Consider the following 13,480-nt stretch of genomic DNA (forward strand, 5'->3'; position numbering starts at 1 on the left):
GAAGATGTATAATCGAGGCGTACGAGTTCACAAGTGCATGTATGAAGCTTTGATGAGGTTAGCTTGGAAACAGTTTGCTCTATGGGTAAATGAAGAACATCCAAACAAGTTACCTGCGGTTTGTGCTTTAGAAGAACAAGTGGCGGAAGTTGCAAATGATATCACTCAACGAGCACACAATGCAACTCTACAAAGCACTGGTTTTGGAGAAGTTCATCGATTGTGGGAAGCGTTCTTAAACCATCTCCGGAGTAGTAATGGTGAACAGTCCAAGTTCTGGATGTCTTACGTTGATATTGTCGACAACCTGCTGGCGCTGATAAGAGCTTCCAGAGAAGGAAACTGGCTTTTACACCTTCATGCTATCCGAGCGATGATACCATGGTGTTTCGCTTACGATAAGGTTAACTTTGCCAGATACCTGCCTGTGTACTTGGCAGAGATGATAAATCTGCAGACTCACCACCCCTGTGTTCATCAAGGACTGATGGCAGGACACTTCTCCATTCAGCTGTCTGAAGGAAGTGCTTTTGGCCGTCTCCCAGTCGACCAGACTACCGAGGTAACAATCAACAAAGACACAAAAACAGCTGGTGGAGTTACCAAAATTAGCTTAAAGACAGGAGCTGTCAACCGATTCTACATGACCGCTGAGTATCGGTGTTCGTTTTTGACTCAGCTCAAATCATGGGGAGTTGCAAGCACCAAGGATCGCCAAAGATGAGAAATCTAATCGATAGCTGGAATAATCCATTTGCAGAGGGTCAAAACGTTGTCAGCATTTCAACAGCCAAGGAAGCTCCCGATGATGTTAGACGGGACTTGCTACAAGCTGAGTCTATTGGCGAGGAGGAATACCAGAGATTCAAGAGAGAGCGACTCGAAAGTACTCCACCAAAAGTCAAGTTCCATGATCCCTTAAAACTGAAGAAACTGAAAACGTTTTCTTCTCTCAGCAAGCAAAAGAAAATCAAGACCACTGGACGAGCAGTCATACTTAAAGCAGACAGGACTCTCTTCACCAGGATGATCATCATGGGACAAAGTTGGAAGATTGATCTCAGAGATTTGCTAAGTCATAGTCTTGGTCCTTTGCCTTGGGCTCTAGCAACACCAGAAGGTCTGCCAACAAAGACCAACAAGGCGGCATTAGCAGCACAACTACAGAAGAACGAACACTTAGTGCAAGGAATTCCAGAGAATGCAGCAACTATAATAGATGCCATGGGCCTCGTACAGAAGATCAATGTTGCAACTAGTCAAACCACATTTGGAAGTGTTGCACGAACGTTTTTTACCATGGCCTTGAATGAAGGTGGACCACAAAGTACTAGAATTCACATTGTGTTTGATACGTACAGAGAAATATCCATCAAGAATGTCGAGAGAGGTATCAGAGGGCAGGTTCAAGGGGTGCAATTAGCAAACATCACTGCTACACAGATGATCCGACAGTGGAGGAGGTTTCTCAGTGAAATGAAGAACAAGACCAGCTTGATTCGATTTCTTGCAAATGAGTTCAAGAAAGAGGAATACAGGGAAATTCTGCAACGCCAAAGAAAGGGTATCTTCACTACAAGCGAAGAGAAATGCTGGAAGATCACAGGAGAAAGTGTCGAGGAGGTGCCAGAGCTGGCTAGCTCACATGAAGAAGCTGACACGCGGCTTTTACTTCATCCTTCACACGCTGCCCAGGAGGGTCATCAAGCTGTCATTGTCGTCACAGAAGAGACAGATGTTTTTGCTTTGCTACTTTCATTCTGTAGAACCATGAACACAACCATCTTGCAGAAGTGTGGCTCCAAAACACGCACCAAGCTGATTGACATAAAGAAAATCACAACCGTCCTTGGTGAAGACACATGCAAAGGTCTAATTGGTGTGCACGCTTTTACAGGCTGTGATAGCGTAAGTGCATTTGCAGGCAAGGGAAAAGCAAAAGCCTTAAAGATACTTAGGGATGATGCAGAAGTTAAAGAAACTTTCTCTAGATTGGGCGAAGAATGGCAACTTCCACCTGACCTCTTCACCCGCATAGAGAAATGCACCTGCAACCTCTATTCATCTGGAGCTACTGAAGTGAATGCTGTGCACTACAATCTCTTCTGTTCCAAGAATGGCGAGATGGAATCCTTTCAGCTACTACCGTGCAAAGATTCCCTTCAGAAACACACCTTACGCGCTAACTATCAAGCGGGTGTCTGGAAACGATGTCTTCAACAACATCCTACAATTCCAAGTCCTGCCGGCATGGGATGGAAACTGCGGCAAGTGGAAGAACGAGAAGAACTTCAGTTTGACTGGATGGATGGAAAACCCGCTCCTGATGCAGTCCTAGAGCTACTTGCATGTCGTTGCACAAAGTCCTGCAAGCTTCCCAGTTGTGTTTGCTTGGCTAATGGTCTGAAATGTACAGACATTTGCAGTCTGAAAGAATGCCAAAACCAAATTGAAGATGATGAGGAAATTGATCTTTATAATTCAGATGATGGCACAGATGACTCAGATGATACTGATGATGAAGATTAGTTACAAATGTTTGTTTTTGAAGCCATGTTAATAGATAGAAAGGGAGAACAAAAGGAAAAAGCTAAGAACGAAATAGAGAAAAAAAAGAAAGAAAGAAATGTCATTGTAAGTCACTTGTACATACTGTATGTTGATTTAGTCTTTCTGTCACACAATTTTGCAAGAGAGAGACTGAAAACTAGCAGGAAAGTCATATGTAATGGAGTAAAAATGTAAATATGACCAATTTTGATATTACTTAGCGTAAAGCAAGTCATTTGAGATGACAACAGTGGTATTTTGATTTAGAAGAAACGTTTACTGCAAGAATTAAGAATGAAAGCAATACCATGATTTGACTTCTTGAACTTTGATCCAGTTATCACTCACATGACTAAATACAGATCACAAATAAGTCAATTAACATGTGTTTTAGTATTGTAGAATTATGTAAGTTGTTCAAAACAGAGCTTTTTGACCATTATCAATTACATGTCTCAATTTGATGATAAATTGAATAGTGTGATGATTTTGAATCGAAAAATCAAGCCAGGGCGGGAGGGGTAAAAAACGTTTTGTACACCATATAGCTGTACCAGATACACTGCTATCACCCAAAAATATAAACTAGGGATATCAAGCAACATTTTGATGTACATTAGCCTTTGTCCCCCTGAGTGGTACCAAATGGCCAATTTTGGCTCCCTGGCTCATAGACTATACGTACATCATCATTATTCATACATGCGATTCTCAAGACCTGCTGCGCTCCAGTGCCAAGCATAATGCAAATAAGTACTTGGAATGTTAATGTCTTATAACCTTAATTTCTTATGTTAATAAAGATTTCTGTAACCAAGTGCAGCTCCTCTGGGTACAGACTACTTCCATACTAACATAAATTGTGATGGCTCATAACCCTAAGAATCAAAATGCCTGAAACACCACAGCCAAATAATACGACCACCTGAACTGGCGTAAATAGGGAGTTTAAGAAACGAGGACGCGTTGAGTCTGAAACGCGGCTGGAAGTGACTTTTCCAATTTCGGATGAAAGGAGCATGCGTGTGGCATTTTCCACTCGTCTTGGCAACGCGACCTGAGCAGTTTTGACGTTGTGCCGAAAATGTGAGTATTTCGCTTTGTGTTATAACGCAAAACAGCCTATTTTTGTCATTTTATTATGTGTTATTTGAACTTTATTCCCTTTTTGAAGGCAAGGCATAATTCTTTAAGCAAAAAGAATCGATGTTGACTAATTTAAAACGTTTTGTTCTTACCACGTCATCTAGCCCAAGCAGATCGATCGAAGTGATAGCGGCGGCAGCAGCTTCGAGCAAACCTTCAAAGTAAGTACCCTGGAATCGTTCGTTTTATTGACTCTTACTATGAAAAAAACTATTTCTATTGCCATATATTTTCATGAATGATACAATTTACAACATTGCAAGGCGTTTAAATTCGTATGTTATTTTCATTTCAGCTTTCAGTTGTGAATGAATCTTATCTTTTTTATCTGTACTTCGATCTTTCTTTTGTTTGGATAATTTATAAATCTAACTTGCTCGGCATTGAATCAGAAAAAAAATCTTATGCGGAACAAACTAATTTGGCTCAGGGGATTTTTGTAATGAGTCTTGAGCCAAAGACTTTCAACCATGAGTTGCTGAAAATTCAACTCAGCGGAGACGTTCATCCAAAACCTGGCCCAGAAACCGGTTCGGTTAATACAACAAGCAACGAACGTTTATCTAGTCGTCACAACACGCAGAAGGATATATCCTTCTTTTATGCTAACGCGAGAAGCATTGTTAGTAAATTGGATGTGTTTCACTTGGAAGTTGCTAATAAGGCTTATGATGTTGTTGTTTTAGTCGAGACACACCTGGACTCGTCAATAGCTGATGGTGAAATCTTTCCGGCTAATTATCTGGTCTTCAGGCGTGATCGAATGTTCAACGGCCGTTATGGAGGAGGAGTTTTGATTGCAGTTCGTGATACCTTCAAATCTTCATTAAGGGATGACATGTTGTCGGACTCTGAACTGATTTTCGTAGATTTGTTTTTTCCAAATGATCGCAAGATAACTGTAGGTGCCTTTTACAGACCGCCAAATGCAGACACCAAACCTTTGTTGGATATGCAAGATGTTCTTCAAAATTCCACACATCAGGATTTGGTTATTATTGGAGATTTTAATCTACCTGGAATAGATTGGTTTGATGTTAGAGCTACATGTGATTCAGCTAACAATTCCCTTCTGATCGACATCATCCAAGATAACTTTTTTACACAACTTGTAAATGAGACAACTAGAGAATGCAATATTTTGGACCTTGTGCTCACGACATCTCCCGAGCTTGTACGCGAGTTAGCTGTCGGGGAACCTTTTTCAGACCATCACTGTTTAACCTTTTATTTGTCTGGATCTTTTCCCCGCCCTCGTAAATCTAAGAAACTTGTTTACGCATACAGAAAGGCAGATTGGGAATATTTAAAATCGCTGTTTACACATACACCGTGGCATTGTGCATATTTTGACGACAACTTGGATGATAACTGGCAGGCGTGGTTGGATTTATTCTTTGCGGCAGTGGATCAGTGTATTCCGAAGCGGCGACGCAACAATAAATTTAATCCTCCTTGGATTTCAAAGGAGCTCATTAAGCTTTGTAGGAAGAAAAAATCTCTTTTCAGGAGGGCAAAGCGAGTAAACTCGGATCTCTTGTGGATGAGGTATCGCACTTTAAATAACTCTGTTAAGAAAGCGTGTAATGCAGCGAAGCGAAACTACATCAATGACCTGGCCAACGAGCTTGCTTCTAACAACAATCCCAAGCCGTTTTGGAGCTTTGTGAAATCTATGCGTAAAGGGTCAAACAATCTCGTTTCACTTAATGTTGACGGCGTTACTCTCTCAAATGATCTTAGAATTGTTGAAAGTATGAATGAATTTTTCTCCTCTGTATTTACATCAGAGAACTGCGATAATTTTCCCGAATTTGAATATGTTATTAACAGTAAACTTTCAAACATTCTTTGCGACACAAAGGAAGTAGAAAAGCTGTTAAAAAATTTAAATATCTACAAGTCGCCTGGACCTGACCGTCTATCACCTCGCATTCTGAAGGAATGTGCGAGTGTTTTGTCATCATCTCTGTGTTTTTTCTTTAACAAATCATTTTCAACAGGCAAACTGCCACATCTCTGGAAACTCGCTAATATCACACCTTTGTTCAAAAAAGGCAGTAAGACTGACAGGAATAATTATCGCCAGATCTCATTAACATCAGTAGTGTGCAAGATTGCGGAGAAAATCGTTAAGTCTCGAGTGATGGATTTTTGGCAAAACATAAATATTTTTAACCCGAACCAGTTCGCTTACATGGAGGGTCGATCAACGCTTTCGGAGATTCTTTCTTGTTACGATGATTGGGCGAAATCACGTAACAACAGAAAGCCAACCGACATTGCCTTTTTGGATTTTTCCAAGGTGTTCGACAGTGTACCGCATGAGCGTCTTCTTTTCAAGCTCGAGTGTCATGGTATCGACGGCAGCGCTCTCCAGTGGTTTCGAAATTTTTTAATTGGCCGGATGCAACGCGTCGTCATACGCGGTACTTGCTCGTCCTGGTCTCCAGTTTTATCAGGTGTACCCCAAGGAACAATCCTAGGACCTGTTTTATTCATCTTATATGTAAATGACATTTCATCGGGAATTTTATCAACGGTTAAACTGTATGCGGATGATACAAAGGTTTATAGAGAGATCTCTGACATAGCTAGAGACACAGTCATTCTTCAGTCCGACTTATTCCACCTTAAGAGTTGGTCTGAGACCTGGCAGTTAAACTTCAACGCGAACAAATGTGAAATTATGCGAGTGACACATAATTGTGATAAATCTGTTCCAAATTACTCCCTCGTACCGCGTGGAGAACGTCTCAGCTCAGTGAGTACTGTAAAAGACCTCGGCATCACAATCTCCCATGATCTCTCGTGGACTTTACACGTTGTCGAGGTGGTCAATAAGGCCAATAAAGTTCTCGGTCTAATCAAGCGAACAATCGGTTCTGTAAACAAAGAAATCTTTTCCACAATGTATAAGGCTCTCGTGAGACCAATCCTCGAGTACGCTTCCCCTGCATGGTGCCCTTACTTGGTTAAGAATATTGTTCTCTTAGAAAAAGTTCAGAGAAGAGCTTCTCGATTGGCCTTAGGCCAGCGAAGGGGAGAGATGTCATATGAAGATCGCTGTAAACTGTTGCGTTGGTCGCAGTTGACTGACAGAAGACTATATTTTTCTTTGATTGAATGCTATAAACTTGTATTTGGATTGAATAGTCTTTGTTTTCGTGACTTTTTTGAGTTCGCTTCAAAACGTACCAGGTCCAATCATAACTACAAACTACAAGTTAAATCGGCGAACTGTAATTGTTATAAATATTCATTCTTCGTTAAAATTATTCGCGAATGGAATGACCTGCCTGCCAATGTTGTTGAGGTAGGAAATTTGAGACGTTTTAAAATAGCTCTTAAATCATACATGTGTATTTCTTAGGTTCCACTTATAAACATATATTTTTGATTTTTATTTTGGAAGTTTATTTACATAGGGTTAACCTCTTAAACTTCCTTTTTAGGGTATTACTTGTATTTATTTGTTTATGATACCTTAAATAAAGTATATGTATGTATGTATGTATGTATGTATGGCCGATAATTCCTGAGTTCTCAAAAATGAATTTATAACGATGTAAGTTCAACTCCATACCTTTTGGTATTTACTAAAAGAAACAGAACGTTTTGAGGAATATTTTAAGTCTTTAAAAAGATATAGAAATGGAAAAAGTCATTTCGTTAGATTTTGCATTTTCAGATCTGTTATTTTGGTTTTTCACTTAATTTATTTTGTGGAAATAGTTACAGATAAGTCATGCTTTAATTTAAACTGGAAAAGCACTTCGGAAAAGTGAAACCGACCAAGAAAAATTATGTGAATATTCTCATTTATAAGGCCTTGAAAGGGAAATCCAGACTTCTTTTACACTCTCCTTGAAAGAGAGGAATTGTGAATGAGGTTTTTGTTTAACATAACTCATCTGTGAACTATTGACATTGTTATATGAAATCTTGCTAACTTAAACTTGCAAAAGAATTGAAATTTGCAAAGATAACTGAGCTAATTTACGTTGAAAATTACGTGTTACAACAGGGTTTGGTTTCAGAGGAAGAGGGGTTTTGTACTGTACTTGATTGCTTTCTCTTTTATTTGTTCCTCACATAGCAATGTGATGTACTGGACAGAGGAGCATAACATTATACTTTGCAGAGACGTTTTATTTGAAAATCCCTATAAATACAAAAAGGGGTCTCCCCAGTGGAGTGAAACCTGGAGGAAAATTGTAGATATTCTGAACAAATGTGCTACTCCCCAGTTTAATGTTGACCACAGGGTCATCCGGGACCACATCAACGTCTTGGTAAACAAGCATAAGAAAAAAACTTAGAGCTGAAGAAAGGGCATCAAGAATATCCCCAGATGAGCCGAGTGAATTAGATGAGCTGATACAGCAAATTATTGCTCTAGAAGAGAGTGCTCCTACAGATACATGCAGTAAGGATAAAGCTGAAAAAGATGACAGAGCTAAAGCAGAAGATGTAAGAATGAAAGCTATGGAGAGGCTTTCCCAGACCAAAAAAAGGGAATTAGAAGAAGATGGTGAGGACAAACCAAAACGAAGAAGAAGAACAACTGGAGATGCCACGGAGTATCTAAAGGAAAGGGCACAAAAGAATGTCGAAATGAGGGAAAAGGAACTTCATCTGGAAAAAGAAAGGCAGCAACAACAAGCTGACATGCTGAAGGTTATGCACCAGCAACAAATGCAATTCCAGCAACAGCAGCAGTTTCAGCAACAACAAATGCTCATGATGCAGCAGTTCATGGGCATCATGAATAGAATGCTTGAAAAATAGACATTAGTTTGTTTGTGTGTATGTTGTTTTTCAACTATGTTCAAGGCTGACAAACTGGTTAATCAGTGCTAATTAATTCTCATTAACGAGCTTTTAAAGTTAAATGTAAAACTCTGAGCATCATTTGCCACCCCTTTCTTTAAACTTGCTATTTTGGGAGTTACCTTAGACAACAAAACTGTTCAATTGGATGCAAGGTTTAATGTAAAGATATTGGAAGTGTTTCTGTCAAAAGGCTAGCTTTTTTTAGCTGAAGTAATCAGCTCGAGTGGCTCGAGTCCAAAGTAATCAGCAGCTGTATTTGAGTAAAGGCACGTCAAAGCATTTTGCAGACGTGCACAAACAGTGTACATTTTTCCTACATGACTAAGGCCTATTTTAAGATCTTTTTTTGTAGTCAATAAACTTAAAATAGTTGACGATATCTCCAAACAACCATTCCACACTCATACGCACTGAACTCATGATCATAGATGTATTAAACTCTTCCATTTGTCTGGTTAGGACTCCATGTCTAAAGGGGCATTGTAGATGGATACGCAGGGGGTATGCAGGATCCCCATAGATGCACTCTCTTGTCCAGTAGGGGAAAAGGCAAATTGTGTCAGGTCAGCATAGAGGCCAGACATATCTAGCATTCTTGCATCATGCCTTTGTCCCTCTAAACAAAAGCAACCAAACAAAAATCAGTCAACAAATAAGTATGCAGAAAATTTTCAGAAAGAGAGCATTGATCTTAGCTCAATTAAGATGGCTAGATGAACATAGGATTTGCTGTTCTTGCAGTCAAGGCACTTATGACCTATAGATACGTTAAATATTGCAAAACAATCATGATGGCCAGAATAAGAGTATTTCAACGAGTGTTAAATAATCCTTATGCAGTAAAAATCTTTTGATTTTGAGCTTCTGTTGTTTTGTTTTCGTTTCCCGAAAATGGTAGAATACTACTATGGATAATGCATATATTAAATAAATCTCACCCACTGGTCCAAACAGATGGCCGATCAACCCATTTGGTAATGCCACAGATTGGAATTTAAGAGCGTGAACTCGTTTGTGGCCGTTGTAAACGGCTCTCTGATTGACTCCTGGTTTTGATATGGGTCGAACTGTTCCATCAACCAAGCCGAAACAGCTGTCCAAGGCCACACCTTTGTCATGAATTGCCTCAGAATAAGTTTGCAGTTGGTCTGGAGACATGATAAAATGATTCCACTCAGATATCCTATGGCCATGAACATTGTACATCCACTCGGTGACTTCATTGCTTATCATACTAAGCTCAGGTACTGATCTTCCAAAAATTGGAATCATATCAGACAGTCTGCATGGATAGGCAAGGCGCTTTAGCATAACACAAACTCCTTCTGTTGCATCACAAATGGTGCCAATCGGACATATTAAACAAAATGAGATCACTCTGTTTAATGCTTTTGAGTACATGGATATATCTATTTCTACTCCTACGTCGTCAATGCGCTTTGTTACCGTATATCGACCTCCGCCCTCAAAGAAAAACAAACTCTCTGTCGACATGTTCTGCGATGACTTTTCTATTCTACTCGAGAATCTTGCGGCTTCGCCTTGCAACCTGATAATTACTGGAGACTTTAATTTTCATGTTGACAATCGTGAGGATGCTGATGCTTTGAAGTTTTTGGACATGTTGGAAGCAGCTGGGTTTGAGCAAAGGGTTGTGGGCCCAACCCATAAACGTGGACACACCCTTGACTTAGTTCTAGTAAGGCATGATGATTCTCTATTACGTGGCCTTCCAGAAATTGTTTGTTTTCCTAACAAGATCTCGGATCATAGTGCCATGGTGTGCACCGCTGATATACCTAAGCCCTGTGCTACAACAAGAATGTTTCAATGTAGAAAATTGCGCAAGATAGATTTGGATTTATGGAACAAGAATTTAAAGGATTCTGCATCATATAATTCTGATTTAAACGCATGCACAGATCCTAATGTATTGACTGATCAATATGACAAGGTTCTAAGCAATCTCATTGAATTACATGCTCCTGTTCGCACTCCTACTGTGACACTACGTCCTTACTCGCCATGGTATGATGACAACTTGAGGTCTCTGAAGAGAGCTAAGCGCCAGGCGAAACGCAAATATGTCAAGTCTGGCTTAGAGATCCATCGCCAGATATTTGAAGATCAGTGCCGCATTTACAGTGATGCGTTAAATTCTGCAAAGCAAGAATACTACAAGAATCAAATTTCAGGATCTGATCAGAAGCAGCTCTTTAGAATGATTGATGGCCTTTTCAAGGTCAAGTCAGCCCTGCTCTTACCAACATATGACTCGCCCCAGGGATTGTCTGAGAAGTTTGCCACCTTTTTCTCCGAAAAAATAGTGAATCTGAAAGATAGTTTGCACTCGTCAGTCTTGGCGACGATGGATTTGTCAGTAGCGCCTAGTCAACCATCATGTCAGACAACATTCTGTGATTTCTCTGCGGTGTCTGTACGTTATATCAGTGAACTCTTAGTGAAGTCCAATACTAAGTCGTGTATATTAGACCCTGCTCCAACTAGTGTGCTCAAGCATTCTACTGAAGCCCTGGCTCCAGCCATCACCTCTATTGTCAATACTTCTCTGCTATCTGGTGTATTTCCATCATCCCTTAAAAAAGGTGTAATTCACCCTTCGATCAAGAAGCTGTCCCTTGACCTTGAGGCATATCCGAGTTATCGCCCTATCACAAACGTTCCATTTCTATCGAAGATGCTCGAACGTGTGGCCGCTACGCAAACGCTGAACTATCTTATACCCAATGGGCTTTTAGCCAAGTTTCAGTCTGCGTATCGATGTTTCCACAGCACAGAAACTACGTTATTACGAGTGTTTAATGACATCCTTGTTGCTATTGACAACCACTGGGATGTTGTACTTGTTCTTCTAGATTTATCGGTGGCGTTTGACACCATTGAACATTCTGTTTTACTTAGTCGTTTGGAACACCGTTATGGATTTGATGGGAAGGTGTTAAACTGGTTTAGATCATACCTGATTGGTAGATCCCAGCAAGTACTAATTGTGGATGTCAGATCAGCCGATTATCCTCTTCAGTATGGTGTTCCTCAAGGGTCTGTCCTGGGGCCATTTTTGTTTTCTTTGTTCTTTGCCCCTCTGGAGAATGTGGTACAAGCCCATGGTTTCAATGTGATGACTTACGCAGATGATACACAGTTATATGTGTCCTTGGGCTCGTCGGATGATCGTCCTGCCGTTCTATCTAAGTTTGAAGCTTGTGTGAAAGACATTCTCATCTGGTGCACCTCTAATGGTTTGGCATGCAACCCCGACAAGACGGAAGTAATTCATCTATGCTTTTGTTTCCAAAGCATTACTCTTCCTGGTATTGATGTTGGTGGTTATACTATATCGCCAACACCAGCTGCCCGAGATCTCGGAGTGCTTGTTGACTCACATCTGACGTTGTCTAAACATGTTAACAGTGTATGCAAGTCCGCATTCTTTTCCATTAGTAAGATTTGTAGGATTAGAAAATATTTAGACCGTGATAATTGTGAAAGACTTGTGCACGCATTCATTTCATTGACTCTTGATTCCTGTAATAGTTTACTAACAGGTCTTCCAGATAAGGAAATCTCAAAGCTCCAGCGCGTGCAGAATGCTGCAGCGAGGCTTATTGTTGGTGCTGCAAAGAATGAACATATGTCACCCATATTACAGCAACTACACTGGTTGCCTGTAAAGTTCAGAATTGACTTTAAGATTTTGATGCTAACTTATAAAGCCATTAACAATCAAGCTCCCGATTACATTTCTGAACTATTGACTTTGTATAAGCCTTCTCGTGCACTTAGATCTTCCAGTCAAATGCTTCTTGTTGTACCTAAAACCAAAACTAAGCTTTATGGGGACAGATCGTTTGCCGCCAGTGCCCCTAAACTTTGGAATGCACTACCAGTAGAAATTAAGAATTCTGAATCACTCGATATTTTTAAGAGTAAAGTCAAAACACACCTGTTCCGCCAGTGCTATAGAGTATAGAGATCATATTATATATAGTTTATAGAGATTACTATTATTATTATGTATAGTGTATAAACCTTATTTGCATTATTATACAGGATATAGATTTTCTTGTTTTTCTTTAGAAATCTATTGTAATTTTAGAGTTTCTCATACTGCATGTAATTTGAATGTAAGATTTGAATGTAAGATTGTAAGATTGTAAAGCTTTGAGAATTTTGTAAAGCTAAATATATATTATTTATTATTATTATTATGCAGGTATCAGGCATGTGTAAAGCATCGACCAACAAAGGGATGTCTGTCTTTTCAAATCTGAAGTCCGCCTTACACTCGGCTGAGTCTTTGTTTCGGAGGGAAAATCTTTCGTAATCCCAGTGGCGAAATGGAAGGTTTTGTGGAGTGTATTGATCATAAAGCGCAGCAAATTCTTCGATGTCTATTACTTCTTCTTGAAAAGAAAATAGTAGTGCTTCCTGTACAGTCTTAAACGACTTTTGAGTCATTCTGTTAACAAATTTCAAGTGTTCTCACTGTTTTGCAGACCGCGTTTCATGAAAAGTTGTGTTGTTGAACTTAACTACAAATTTCTTGCACTTGGAACGCGGTGCTCTCCCCAGTCCACCCTAGGTCCTCACATTTTTCCAGACCACCGCGTCCTCGTTTCTTAAAGTCCGTAATGCTGAGTACACAACACACATGACCCTATTAAACCAGCTGATTTATGGTGGCTGGCATCAGTTTCCATCACTTCCACTTGATGACCAATTTACCTAAGTTATTACTACAATAACCAACGATCTGTGGAATGGGCCCGAATAACCGAGTTTCTGCCCCGCAGACTTTCATTAAACTTTTTTATACATGATGTATTACATTTATTCAAACAAGCTAAAAGAGAGCTCGATTATTTTATCTGAATTTGTTAATAAGATTAATTGTAAATACAAGGTTGAGAAATTTACATGATTTAAT

General features: G+C 39.7%; 2 pseudogenes; one reads left to right on the forward strand and one right to left on the reverse strand.

Annotated features, from left to right (window-relative positions):
* Nucleotides 1-7,730: 7,730 nt before the first annotated feature.
* LOC138002980 (mRNA export factor GLE1-like) lies at nt 7,731-8,487 on the forward strand (annotated as a pseudogene).
* A 378-nt stretch (nt 8,488-8,865) lies between these two features.
* On the reverse strand, nt 8,866-13,011 carry LOC138002245 (uncharacterized; annotated as a pseudogene).
* Nucleotides 13,012-13,480: the final 469 nt, after the last annotated feature.

This window comes from Montipora foliosa, chromosome 5 (assembly GCF_036669935.1).
Source record: "Montipora foliosa isolate CH-2021 chromosome 5, ASM3666993v2, whole genome shotgun sequence".
NCBI classification, from domain to species: domain Eukaryota; kingdom Metazoa; phylum Cnidaria; class Anthozoa; order Scleractinia; family Acroporidae; genus Montipora; species Montipora foliosa.